The following is a 12,921-nucleotide window of genomic DNA, read 5'->3' as shown; positions in this document are numbered from 1 at the left end:
CAGTTAAGAACTGGGTTGCCAAATTTAAAATGGGCCACTTCAGCACCAATGATGAGGAACGTCCTGGATGACCGGGAGTGGTTGTTGTTCCAGAGACCGTCGATGCTATGCACAACCTCATACTGGAGAATCGACGAATATCAGCTAAAGCAATAGCAGACATCATGGGGATTTCCCGTGAATGTGTTTTCTACCTGCAAAGTGGGTCCCCAAATGTTTGACAACAGATGAGAGAAGCATGCATGTCAGCATTTCCAGACTGATAAGAACTTCTTGGATCAACCGGTCACTATGGATGAGACCTGGATTTATTTGTATGACCCTGAAAACAAAGAGCAGTCAAAAGAGTGGAGGCACAGTGTTTCTTCTCGTCCAAAGAAGTTCAGGGTGCAAAAATCAGCCATTAAGGTGATGGCGTCTGGGTTCTGGGATAAAGAGGGCGTGCTGCTAGTGGACTACCTTGAAAAGGGTTTAGCCATCAATGCAAGGTATTATATTGAACCTTTGGACCCATTGAAGGCAGCTCTGAAGGCCAAAAGGCACAGCAAGCTGTCCAAAGGAATCTTGTTCCTGCAAGACAATGCCTACCCTCACTCTGCACAAGCAACCACAGCAAAACTGGCAGACCTGGGCTTCCAGCTGGTTGACCACCCTCCTTATTGTACCAGATCTAGCTCCCTCCAGCTATCATCTGTTTCCAAACCTGAAGAAACACCTCAAGGGTACCAAATTTCACATCATTTCTGATGCCATGGCTGCTACGGATGCCTGGTTTGAGGTACAACCGAAATCCTTCTTTTTGCTAGGCTTACAGAACTTAGAATATCGATGTAAGAAGTGTGTTGACATCAATGGAGAGTATGTGGAATAAATGTAAAGTTTCATGATCCTATCTCGTTTCTTTCTGGGTAAAGCCAAAGACTTATCAGCAGCCCCTTGTAAGTAGCCAGATTTTACTCTTATTTTATTCCCGTTGTTCCTCCGAGTATTCCAGTTTCTGATTATAAATCCACCATATGGTTCCATTGATGGGCCTTTTTATTTTGTGAGAATTTTTATGGTCTTTACCAAGGGGGTGTTGCTCTCATGGTAATAATGCAGAGCGGCCTAAAGAGACGCTCCTAGTAAATTCTGGGAGCCATACCCTACTGGTAAAGACAATAAAAATTACAATTAAATAACAAATAGAAAAAATAAAAAACATATGTCTGGATCTGTGACGCCCTGGCAAAACCAGGTGGTCACACATAGGCCCCCGCATAACACCTTCCCTCACCAAGGTAACATACAGCCGACCTGAAACCCTAGCCACCCCCCTCAGGGCAAGACAGGCACACCAGTGGGCGGGACTAGGCAGTTAGGAAACTCCCACCTAGGGGTCTAGATGGCCCGGGGCGGGAAAACAAGTAGCTCCAGTTTGTAGTTCAAGTCTGGAGCTCGAGTTGAGAGGAGTGGAGGCTGGGGCTAGGTGTAGCTCGAGCGGAGGTGAAGCTCGATTTGACAAGCGCCACGGTCGGAGTTCTGGTGCTTTGGCTAGGTGGCAGACGGTGGTCCCCGTCAGCAGGCAACGGGAAGACGGCAGCAGGAGATCTGAGGTGGACCGGGACAGAGTTGGAGCCCGCCGGTACCGACACCGGAATACCGACCCGGAAACCGTGCACAGAGGGGGTACTTGGACCCTGAAGCCAGGACCGGAACCAACGGCCTCGCTAATTAACCAATTGAGGGCAGGATTTTAGGTCCTGTCGCAACCAAAGTCCCAAAAGCAGACAACTACCCACAGAGAGGTATAGGGCAACCGCTGGAGCCCGATAGATCCCACGGGTCAGCGTCAGTGGGCACGGCTCCTCAGGTACATAACAAGCCGGGATCGGACTCCCATGTTCCATACCGGGAAGTCCAACATAAGCAAAAACAGTGCAGAGGGAAAAGAGGGCGACCACCAGCCCGGGTGGGGGACCAGAGTACAACCGGCTGCGGCGGCCGGCTACCAGCACCTTGGTTTACCAAAAGACTCATGTGATTTATTCAACTGTGAGTAACCAAACATCCCCTGGTACGTCCGGGCACGCAGGCCCCTGCCATCGCCATCCCCTGCACAGAGACACCTGACCCCGGGGCAACCATCCCTACCCACAGAGGGATTAACATCCAGCTGCCATTACATCTCCCCCCGGGGTGCCCCAAAACACCAGCAGTGGTGCCATCTTTCACCACAGAACGTGGGTGGCGTCACAGACATTTTACAAACAACCCCGTATAAATACGTTTCCCTTTTCATTTGGCGTGTCCGCGTGACCCCCGGGTCCGGAGGATCTCTCGAGCCACACAGCGGGTCCGGATCCGAGCAGCTCAGCTGCTACAGGCATGGGGGACGCACAGATCTATTTGGAAGATTTGAAAAAAAAAACACTTAATACTCAAGGATGATGCAGGAATAAACTATGAACAAAAACCATCCAAACTTGACCTCATTAAAGATCCCCTTTAAGGGGCTAAGATGCATTGTTTCTTTTACCTTTAACATGGCAGATAACCAGGCTCTATAAGAACAATTTGCTTTCTCTCTTTACTCATAGTCAATTACATTCCCCCATTTTCTTATTACAGATTTCCTCTCTAAATTCTATCTCATACTATCTACAATTATGCCAAACATTGGGATGATTATGGTGATTAACAACAACCGAGTCCCCAGCAGAGCTGTGCTGGAATACACAGATACAAAAAAATGGGCAGAACAATACTTTATAACACCTGCATCCTTCCATAGAATATACACAATCCCTCTGATTAGCGTTAACTGCTCGGAAATATACCACTGCCTGAGATGGTGAATGACACAGTTTGACTGCTGCTCGGCTTGTTTTCATGTTTCTTCCATCATTGCCAATCCAGTTTCAAGTCAAGTTAGTCTTCTACGAAAATTAGGTTGTTAGGTGGCCTTATGTATAAGATACTGAATGAATGAGTTCATTTGGTTGATAGTTTTTGCATCAATTAACCAGGGGTTATTAGCAGGGGAAAATTTGACCCCCAGGCTGATTCAATAGTACATGTTTAGGGTCAAAATAGCGTTTTATAATATATCAGCCTCCTAAACAGCCCGCCTGAATAGCCTATGACCACCTAAACTGTATAAATTAGCATGTTAGACAGCCACGGGATCCACTGATATTATAATGCATATACTACTGAAGAAGAAACAGGAGGCTGGGTTGTAGGCTCATTCCTCCAGATTGGTTTGTCTTTCTCCGCAAGGAGAATAGTTTTCCCCTGAGAAATCTCTAAGCAGTAAGCTTAAATCTGGTACTGTATGTAGTATGCCTGGTTCTGGTACAATGTCTATGCAGTAAGCTTAGTTCAGGTATCAAATTTATGCAGTAATCTTGGTTCTTTTACCATATACAGTATATGCAGTAAGCTTGGTTCTAATACCATATCTAAGCAGTAAACTTGGGTTTGGTACTGTATCTACACCATGTTCCAAATTATTATGCAAATTGGATTTAAGTGTCATAGTGATTTTTTTTTTTTTCAATCAAACTCATTAATGGTATTGTGTATCAGGGTTCTTTGGATCAGTGAAATCAATCTCGGATACCTGTGATAATTAGTTTGCCAGGTGAACCCAATAAAAGGACAACTGGATGTTCCACAATATTTAGCAGGCCACAGTTTTCAAGTAACATGGGAAAGAAAAAGGATCTTTCTGCTGCCGAAAAGCATCAAATAGTGCAATGCCTTGGACAAGGGATGAAAACATTAGATATTTCACAAAAACTTAATCTTGATCATCGTACTGTGAAGAGATTTGTGGCTGATTCTGAGCACATACGTGTCCATGCTGATAAAGGCAGAATGAAGAAGGTTTCTGCCAGGCAAGTCCATCAGATTAATAGAGCAGCTGCTAAAAAGCCATTACAAACCAGCAATCAGATATTTGAAGCTGCTGGTGCCACTGGAGTCCCTCGAACCTCAAGGTGTAGGATCCTTCAAGGCTTGCTGTGGTGCATAAAGCTATTATTTGGCCACCCCTAACCAGTGCTCACAAGAAGAAACGGTTGCAGTGGGCTCAGACATACTGTACATGAAGACTAATTTTCAAACAGTCTTGTTTACTGATGAGTGTCGAGCAACCCTGGATGGTCCAGATGGATGGAGTAGTGGATGGTTGGTGGATGGCCACCATGTCCCAACAAGGCTGCAACGTCAGCAAGGAGTTGGAGGAGTCATGTTTTGGGCCAGAATCATGGGGAGACATCTGGTAGGCCCCTTTAGGGTTCCTGAAGGTGTGAAAATGACCTCTGCAAAGTATATAGTTTTTCTGACTGACAAGTTTCTTCCATGGTACTGTAGCGCCCCTGAAGCCATCAGGGAGCTACAAGGTACTGCATCCCCACCAGGATGCAGGGCCTACCACCAGGGACCCAGAAGACCAGTGCCGGTAACAATAAAAACATTCCAGTTAATCCCCATTTTTCCCCAATTCCCAATAGACTGGTGCCAGTGTGCCGCCCCCATGTCAGCAGCCGAGCTGCTCGGATCGGGAATCTCAGTGGCTCAAGGGTTTCCGGACCCGGGGTCGTGCGGCCTCTCAAATGAAGGGGGGTATTTACAAGGGATTACAGAGTTCGTGACACCACCCGTGGTATGTGGAAATTAGGAGTACCACCACTGCAATTGGGCGTACCCGGGGATGATGGAACGGGGTAGCAAGGTGTTAGAACCCTCCATGGGTAGGGGGAATGCCTCGGGACTCGGTGTGGGGAGAAGGCCGTGGGATGCAGGGATCACTTTTGTACTCACTCAGTCCATTAAGAAGGGTCCACGTACCCCATCGTGCCTTGGTCCCAGCCCAGTGATGGTGCAAGGCCACAGGCCATCCTGCTCGACAGACCCAAGCCCCTTGCCACGATCCCCTGTGACCGGGGGTCCAACTGCTCGAGGCCCAGAACACCGTCTGACACCTAGACAGTTTCCTTATGGGAGTCCCCGCTCCCGACCTCCTCAGAGCTCCTCACAGCTCGAGGGCTACTCTTACCACCCTCACTACTGACTCTCTGACTTACTACTGACTACACTCCTCACCTCCCCTCCCTGACCCCCCAGGTGGGTGACTCTATTCCACTCAAGCCGTCCACTGGTGTGTCTGGTGGGTGTGCTGCAGGGTGTATCTAGGATTTGATTAGCTGATGTAGGCAACACCATATGGTTAGGGACCCATAACCAAGAGGGAGGTGTATACTGCACGGGAGGGCAGATTGTGCAATACCCTGTGACGACCTGATAGTCCTGGGGCGTCACATTTCCCCTTGGTTAACCGTAGCTCGTCCTCAAGCTACAGGACATCAGAGGTTTTTGTGTTTTTTTTAAACTGCAAAATAGAAAAAGAAGAACATTTTTATTAACAGGTTTCATCCCACATTAGGGAGGCATATGCTTAAACGTCACGGTAACTTTTGAGTTTATCATATCATATCGGTTCGCGCAGAGCTCAGATGGCCCGGTCTTTGAACTCTGCGTAACTAAGATAAGGATTTTGCATGGACACAATGCGCATGTGGGTCCGGTGGGTATCGGACAGAAGCCCCTCGATTAATTGGTAAGTCAGCAGGCGATTCACATCTTTCACCTCCTCCGGGTCCACCTGCTGAACTGCTTTTATTGCCTCCTGAAGATTTAAAGCATAGTCCCAAATACTTTCTTGCACCTTTTGCTTACATCCGTAAAACCGCATTTTTATCTCAGCTGCTGTACTGTTTCAAAGGTGTCCTTGAGTTTAGCAAAAATGTTTTTTACCACTCTTTTATCAGCCTCCGATCAGGATTTGACTTCACGTTGGGCTGCCCCGGTCAATTGACCGATGAGGACACTAGCTTTCTGTCCTTCCGTTAGATGGTACTCCCGGAATAAACTGTAAAGTCTTTCCTTGAAATCAGCCAGGGTATATACCTCCCCAGAATTCTGGGGGAGCCACGTTGCCCCTGGAAGATACGGCATGGTAAAGGGCAGTACTGGAGCTGATGCTTGTGCTATTGCTGCAGGCCCGACAACAGGGAAGGTTTGATCTCTCTCCTCTGTCGACATGTCTTGGCCAGTCTCCAGTTTCCTGTCAACTGCTGGCAGTGGGGCTCGTTTTGGTGCTCTTTCTGGGCTCCACCCACGCTTTCGTGCTCTTTACGAGTACCACCAATGAAGACACGCTCCTTTTTTTTTTGACTAATGGCGACTGCTCTTTTTAAGCAAAACATTTAACACAGTCCAGTAAGGCGCATAGTATCCAGGCTTTTGGCCTAGGCACGGTATCCTGTCCATGACGCTAAAAATGTAGCACCCAGGGGGCAGGGGAATGTCAGGCATGGGGTGTCTTGTACCTGCGTTACTCGTCACCGGGCTGGTGTGATGATCTGGGCTGTCGCAGTGGCCTACCCAGCTTCGTGCCCCGAGGTGTACACCAATAAGGAGGGAAGATGATGGGGGTAGTAGTAGGATGAATGTCGTTACGCTACCTGTGGAATACGGCCAGGGATTTAGCAGCCGCTGCTGTCGCTGTCCTTCGGGGCGGATGGTAGTAGCTGCCAGAGATGGTATCACTCCCCACAGGTGGAGCGTGCCCCGTGGAGGATGATGAGAAGAATAGTGATGGTGTTTGGTGCCGAGATGCAGGGCGGCGGTGCCAGTAATAAGAGTCCGAGTCAGTGCCTGCAGTTCCAGGTGTGCTTACTCACTCTTTGTGCTGTGCCTGTCGCCCGGATAGTACTGGTCACCTGCTGTGATGGGCTCCGTCGACCCTGGGTAGGTTAGAAGAAGTCACCAGTGTTTGAAAGAAGAAGAAAGTCTTTTTATTAGAGTTGCCCTTCCAGCCGTAAGGGACCTGGCTGACAACTCCGCTCCAAGCCGCAGGCCCCATCCAGAGGAGAGAAAAAAAGTGATGAAGGTGTCGTGTCCCAGAACTGGTGTCCCGGGTAGACTGACTCAAGATTGTGTGTGTTTGCTCCTCTTCTACCCCAAGTGGAAGCCGCCCCCCAGCTGGTTGTCCTAGTGACCGGGAAATTCCCATGCTTCGTGATGGTCAACCCCCTGCCTACCCTAGCACAGCTCCCCAGAGAGAAGCCTCCTAAGCTTTATGCAAGGTCAGGTGTGAATGTGGAACACCGGTGATTAACCCCCTCCTTACCTCGAGGTGAATACTGCAACTTAAATGAACTGTAATACTCTGTGGTGACTGAAGCCTCAGGGGCTCCACAAGTTCTTTAGCGCAGAAGCTCTTCAAACATCTGGGGCAAGAGGCTCGAGTAGGGTGGACAGTGAGGCACCTGAACTGACTCTAAGTGGAGGAGTACAGGACATGGAGCTGCGGGTATGTGAAAGAAAGGACTCTGAAAGTGGTGCAAACCTAGAGAGGGAAATAGAACAGCCTTGAAGTATATTGCAATGTGAAACGAACCCACTAAAGTGTATGGTAATGTGAAATGGAACCATTGAAGTGTATGTGCCCATTGTGACAAGTTTCTAAGAACAATAACATTGTATAAGACCACAAACCTGGTTAGTGATGTGGACCCTGCAGATTTGTGTGTTTCAATTCTGCTAATTTCTCCTCCCTCCTTTAGGTGTTTTCAAATAAGAGGGGTTTGTTATTTTAATAGAATGTCCATAGGGGGAGGGGGCGTGGGCTTTGCAGAGTTATGGTACTGATTTATGGGGTTTTGGTGTGGTTCAGGTTTCCTCCCCTTTTGGGTTTCTCTTCACCTTTCCCTCTACCCCCCCCCCCCGTGGGGTTTTTATAGGATGGTTCTGCTTGGGCGTTTATAGGCTCAGGTTGCACTTTCTCCCCCTCCCTCTTCTCCAGCACCTGCTGACCGAGCTTACCTGCATTGATCCAGCAGGATGGCTGACGAGGAGCTCCTAGCTGGTGTCAGGGCCTGCATGCAGGACGCAGCCAAGGCTTTCTGGCTCGGCTGGCAGAGGTGCTGAAATTGGACGGGGGTATCTCAGGTCGGTGCAGCAGGCAGGCGGTCTGCACGACATATCCGCCCGCCGCAGAGACTCAGTCCTAACTCTCACCCATCAATGCGTAGGCTGTTTAGGCCTCTCCTTCTAGCCTGTGCGCAGTTTAGCCATTACCCCTATGGCTGCAGCGGTATTTTCAAAGCGGTTAGCAGTGAGTGCAACCGCAGTACTCTGTGACCCCTCACCAAGCGCCCCGAAGGGGAATAGTAATAATAATCAATCATTCTCCTCAGCGGAGGATGCATTAACCCCTCCACCCACCCAGGCCAGCCAGTCTGCTGAGGAGTTAGCTCCTCACTCTCATAGTGTTGAGCCTGTCATCAAAAAGCCTCCGGCAGCCCATGATAACCCCCTTCCTCGAGCCGTTTCAGCTGCTCCAGGTGCTGCGGGTCGCAGGTACCGTAGAAGGAGCTAAACGAGGTCCCGCTCCTGTTGCCATGTCGGGGGGTCACCAAGCCTCATAGCTGAAGAAGTTCCCGGAGATGCTCATCCAGGGACAGAAGATCTTACTGTTCCCGCCTGAGTCAGAAGATTCCAAAGATATAAGATCCCATTGTTCCCAGTCCAGCGATAAAAGGTCTCACCGATCCAGGTCATCACGCTGGAGATCCCCTTCTTTGGATGAAAGCTCCTGCAGCTTTGGCAAGTCAAGACAGCGTGTGAGAATTCCATCCTCGTCAGCTGGTGGGCCGTCCCGTGGGGTGAGCCAGGTCTGCGTGATCCCGACTTCTCTGCAAGAGTCAGCTAGTATGAATGTGTCTGTTAAGTTTGATTTTGCGGGACTTGGGGCACGCCAGGATCTGAGCGGCCGCTAGTAGTTGCCATCAAGAAGCTGCTGGGTGAGTTGGGTACGGCAGATTTGGCAGCAAAATCGGATCAACAGCCATACAAAGTGCACGGCAGCAGTGCTTGGGCTAAATATGATGAGTAGTTTCGGAGCCGTCTTGCATTACAGCTGGACATTGGTTGGTGGGTCAAAGCCACGGATATTTGGCTGCGCTTTATATGGTCCAGAAAAGTGCCCCCCCTTTTAATTGTTGGACTCCCTTCTTCCTCGCACCCCCAAGGGGCTGCAGCCATGCGACGCCTGGGGAGTGCTGGCTTTTTAATGAACAACACTGCCGGTTTTACTGCCTGTGTAAGTACAGACATGAATGCTCCATGTGTGGTTGCCAACACCCCTCCATGCGTTGTAACAAGCCCGGCAAATCGGGAGTCAGAGTGCTCGCCTCTTCTGATGGGAAAGACACCAGTGAAAGTAGCCGCAATGTCCCCATGGTTAGATCAGTACCCCAATAAATCGGCTGCTGCCAGTTTATGGTCAGGATTTCGGTTTGTTTTTTTAATTGCTTTATTTTTCAGCAGAACCTTCTTTTGCCAGAAGTTTAAAATCAGTTTTAGAAAAAGAGAGATTCGACCCTGGGTAGGATTATGGGCCTCTTTTCAAACCCCCTGATTTAACATTTGACGGTGTCTCCTCTTGGCAATGTCCCCAAAAAAGAACCAAACAAATTTTGCCTTCTACATCATTTATCTTTTCCAAATGACATGATGGTAAAAAATGATGGTACTCCTAAAGATAAGGTCTCGGTTGATAATGTATGCTTTGGCAGAGCGGTTGCTCTCCTGTGTGGGGCCGGCTGGGGTGCGCTGTTAGCAAAATCGGACATTGAGTCCGCTTTTCGCCTCCTGCCGATTCACCTTGAGTGTTATCTGTTGGGTTGCTATCTTGATGATAGTTTTTACTATGATACAATGTCTTCCTATGGGTTGCTACATATCCTGCTATTATTTCAAGCTGTTCAGTTCATTTTTGGAATGGGTTGTTCGATTTGAGAAGGGTTCTGGAGCAATCATCCATTATCTTGATGATTTTTTTATTTGTAGTCCGGGATAATGAGGGTCTCTGTCAGTTTCTTTTGGACTCCCTTTGTTGCCTGATGCCACATTTTGGAGTACTCCTGTCTGTGTAAAAAACGGTGGGCCTTACATGGTGTTTAACCTTTTACAGGATCAAGCTGGATTCTGTAGAAATGTTTTTTAGACTTCCCACAGAAAAAATTGACAAACTACTGGGTTTAGTTAACGTCTGTGTGTCAGTAAAAAAAAAATTTGTACAGCTACAAAGGACCTGTTGGCAATCAAAAGAGTTTGCAAATGAGGAGTTGGCTTTTTCACTGACGCCTCTGGGTTGGTGGGTTTCGGCGCTCTCCAAGGTGATGAGTGGTGCGACGAAAAATGGCCGATTGATTGGTACTCCCGTGGCCTCTGTGTCAACATGACTTTGTTGGAGCTAGTTCCAATTATAGTAGCTGGAGAGTTATGGGATAAAGAGTTGTTGGACAAAAAGGTATGCTTTTGGTCTGACAATATGGGCTCTGTACATTGCGTAAACAGGCTGTCTTCTTCTTCCTTGCCGGTCTTAGCTCTAATCAGACATTTGGTTCTCCGCTGTTTACAACATATTAGGTTTTGTTCCCGTCATGTTCCAGGTGTCCAAAACAATTGCGCTGATGCCTTGTTCCATTTCAATTTTCAGTTTTTTCACCAGCTAATGCCATCAGCGTCCAAGCTGGGCAGCCCATGCCCTCCGCTGTTATGGGACCTTGTGACAAACATTTCATGACTTTGGTCCGATCATCAGTAACACCAGCCACATTAAATAATTACGGTAAAGCATGGAATGAGTGGTGTGAGGTAGCTGGCGCAAGGTTATTTCGGATTGATCAGCATGGGTTGTGTGGTAAAATATTTGCTCAATCTCAGGACCGCGAATGTCTTTCATTCCATGGCCAGCAAGAAGTTTGGCGGTTTGAGTTTCCATTTTTGCTTGCGAAGTATGGAAGATTTCACAAAGGCTTTTTCAGTATGGCAGGCTCTGAAGGGTTGGAAAAAAGAGCATGTCAGAATGGATAGTTGGCTTATTGTTGCTGTGACGGTAGTGTGCCCCAATAATTTTGAGGCCTCACTGTTTGGCACCACTTTTTGTGTAGCCTTTTTTGCTGCTCTTTACATAAGCGAGTTGGTTCCATTGTCGAAGAATAGTCACAGAGACATGGCAATGTGATCGCGGAAAACGGCGCTGTACACTTCCGCATTTGGCGCTCGAATACTGATCAGTATGGTAGAGGGGTTTGTGTCCCCCTGCGTTGGACTGAAAGGTCAGTGTGCCACTTTAGTGTGGTTACTGATTATCTTTCCCAACACGTAACAGGCTCAAATTTCTTAACCCATATTGACGGTTCACCTCTGACCCGGTATCAATTTCAGGCTGTGTATAAAAGTTGCTCAGCTGCTTGTGGTGTTCAGTCAGCTGAGTTTAGCACTCATTCTTTCAGAATAGGTGCAGCCACCGAGGTTTCATGGGCGGGTTTGTCTGTATGCGAGGTAAAGCATATTGGGCGCTGGAAGTCCGACTGTTTTGCAGGTTACATCCGATCTGAACTGTAAATTTAAACTGTTTTCTGTTTTAGGTTCCCAACGCCCTTCGGTGTGGCTACTGGGACATTCGTTTATATATTTTGGGTCACGCGGAGAGCTGCCTGCAGACCCGGGGGAAAAAATAATTTAGGTTTCAGTGAAGTGGAAGTAACATGGAGAGGAATTCGGGGTCTCACCTGGGCTCAAGTTCTGCCTGAAGCCATGGAAATCAGCAGGTCCGCATACTCCCCAGTTCCCCAGTGATATTGGTAAAACGTTCTGGGGGGAACGACCTGTGTGGGTTTGTTATATTAATAGGGTGTCTGTAGGGGGTAGGGGGTGTGGATTTCGCCAAGCTATGGTACTGATATATGGGGTTTTGGTGTGGTTTGGGTTGCCTCCCCTTTTGGTTTTCTCTGCACACCTTCCTTTCCCCCGTTGGGGTTTTTATATGATGGTTCTGCTTGTGCCTTTATAGGCTCGTGTTGCACTCCTTCCCCCATCCTTCTCCAGCATTTGCTGACTGAGCTTCCCACCTTCCCTCCCCTTTGGAAGGCTTTTGGTAATAGGTTTGACATGGTTTTTCTTCTGTTTAGAATGCAAGTCACAGCTGGTGGAGCAAAAAGATGGAGAGAACGGATACGGCGCGGACTTGTCCTCTTGGAGATGGGGGTACATACCTTTCCGGAGCTGGTGTTTTACTTTTTTAAAAGTAAATTAAAGGGTAGAGCTTTCATGGAGATGGAAATAAAATAAAGCTGTATCTGACCCTGTCCAACAAAGAGTGTGTGTCCCTGTAAGAAAATTCGCAATTAAGTAAGACAAGCAAAGAAATGGGATTAACATAGGAAAAACGACATACACTGAAAATGCAGAAATAGCTTAGTAACAAAAATACTTGTATATCAGAAACTTTATGTAATAGAGGAAAACTAAGAATATTTTTGGAATCAGCACATCAATCTCCAAAAAACAGACATATTACCTTTTCTGATTATTTTTTTTGTGTTGACTTACCTTTTCTCCACAGCTGTGACCCGATCGCAAGATCGCATCACGCATGACCCTTGGCTAACACTCGCAGCAGAGGGTCATTAGCATATCGCTTCCGATACTCGGAAGATATGCGCAAGGGGAACCGTACCCAAATGCAAAATAACGGAAAACAATGACCACTGAAAACAACTCAGCATAAAATATTTACTTTAATATCACAAAAACTCTTCAGGACAATTTATAAAGAGAGAAAGAAACTGAAAGATCACCAAAATATTTCAGTACTTTAATCAAACTACTCTGGAATGTCTGCAGTGACCAGTGCCTTACTACAGTCATATGAAAAAGTTTGGGCACCACTATTAATGTTATCCATTTTTCTTTATAACAATTTGGCTTTTTGCAACAGCTATTTCAGTTTCATATATCTAATAACTGATGGACTGAGTAATATTTCTGGATTGAAATTAGGTTTATTGTACTAACAGA

The sequence above is a fragment of the Anomaloglossus baeobatrachus genome, chromosome 3, assembly GCF_048569485.1.
Source record: "Anomaloglossus baeobatrachus isolate aAnoBae1 chromosome 3, aAnoBae1.hap1, whole genome shotgun sequence".
NCBI lineage: Eukaryota > Metazoa > Chordata > Amphibia > Anura > Aromobatidae > Anomaloglossus > Anomaloglossus baeobatrachus.
This window is presented reverse-complemented; position numbering follows the sequence as displayed.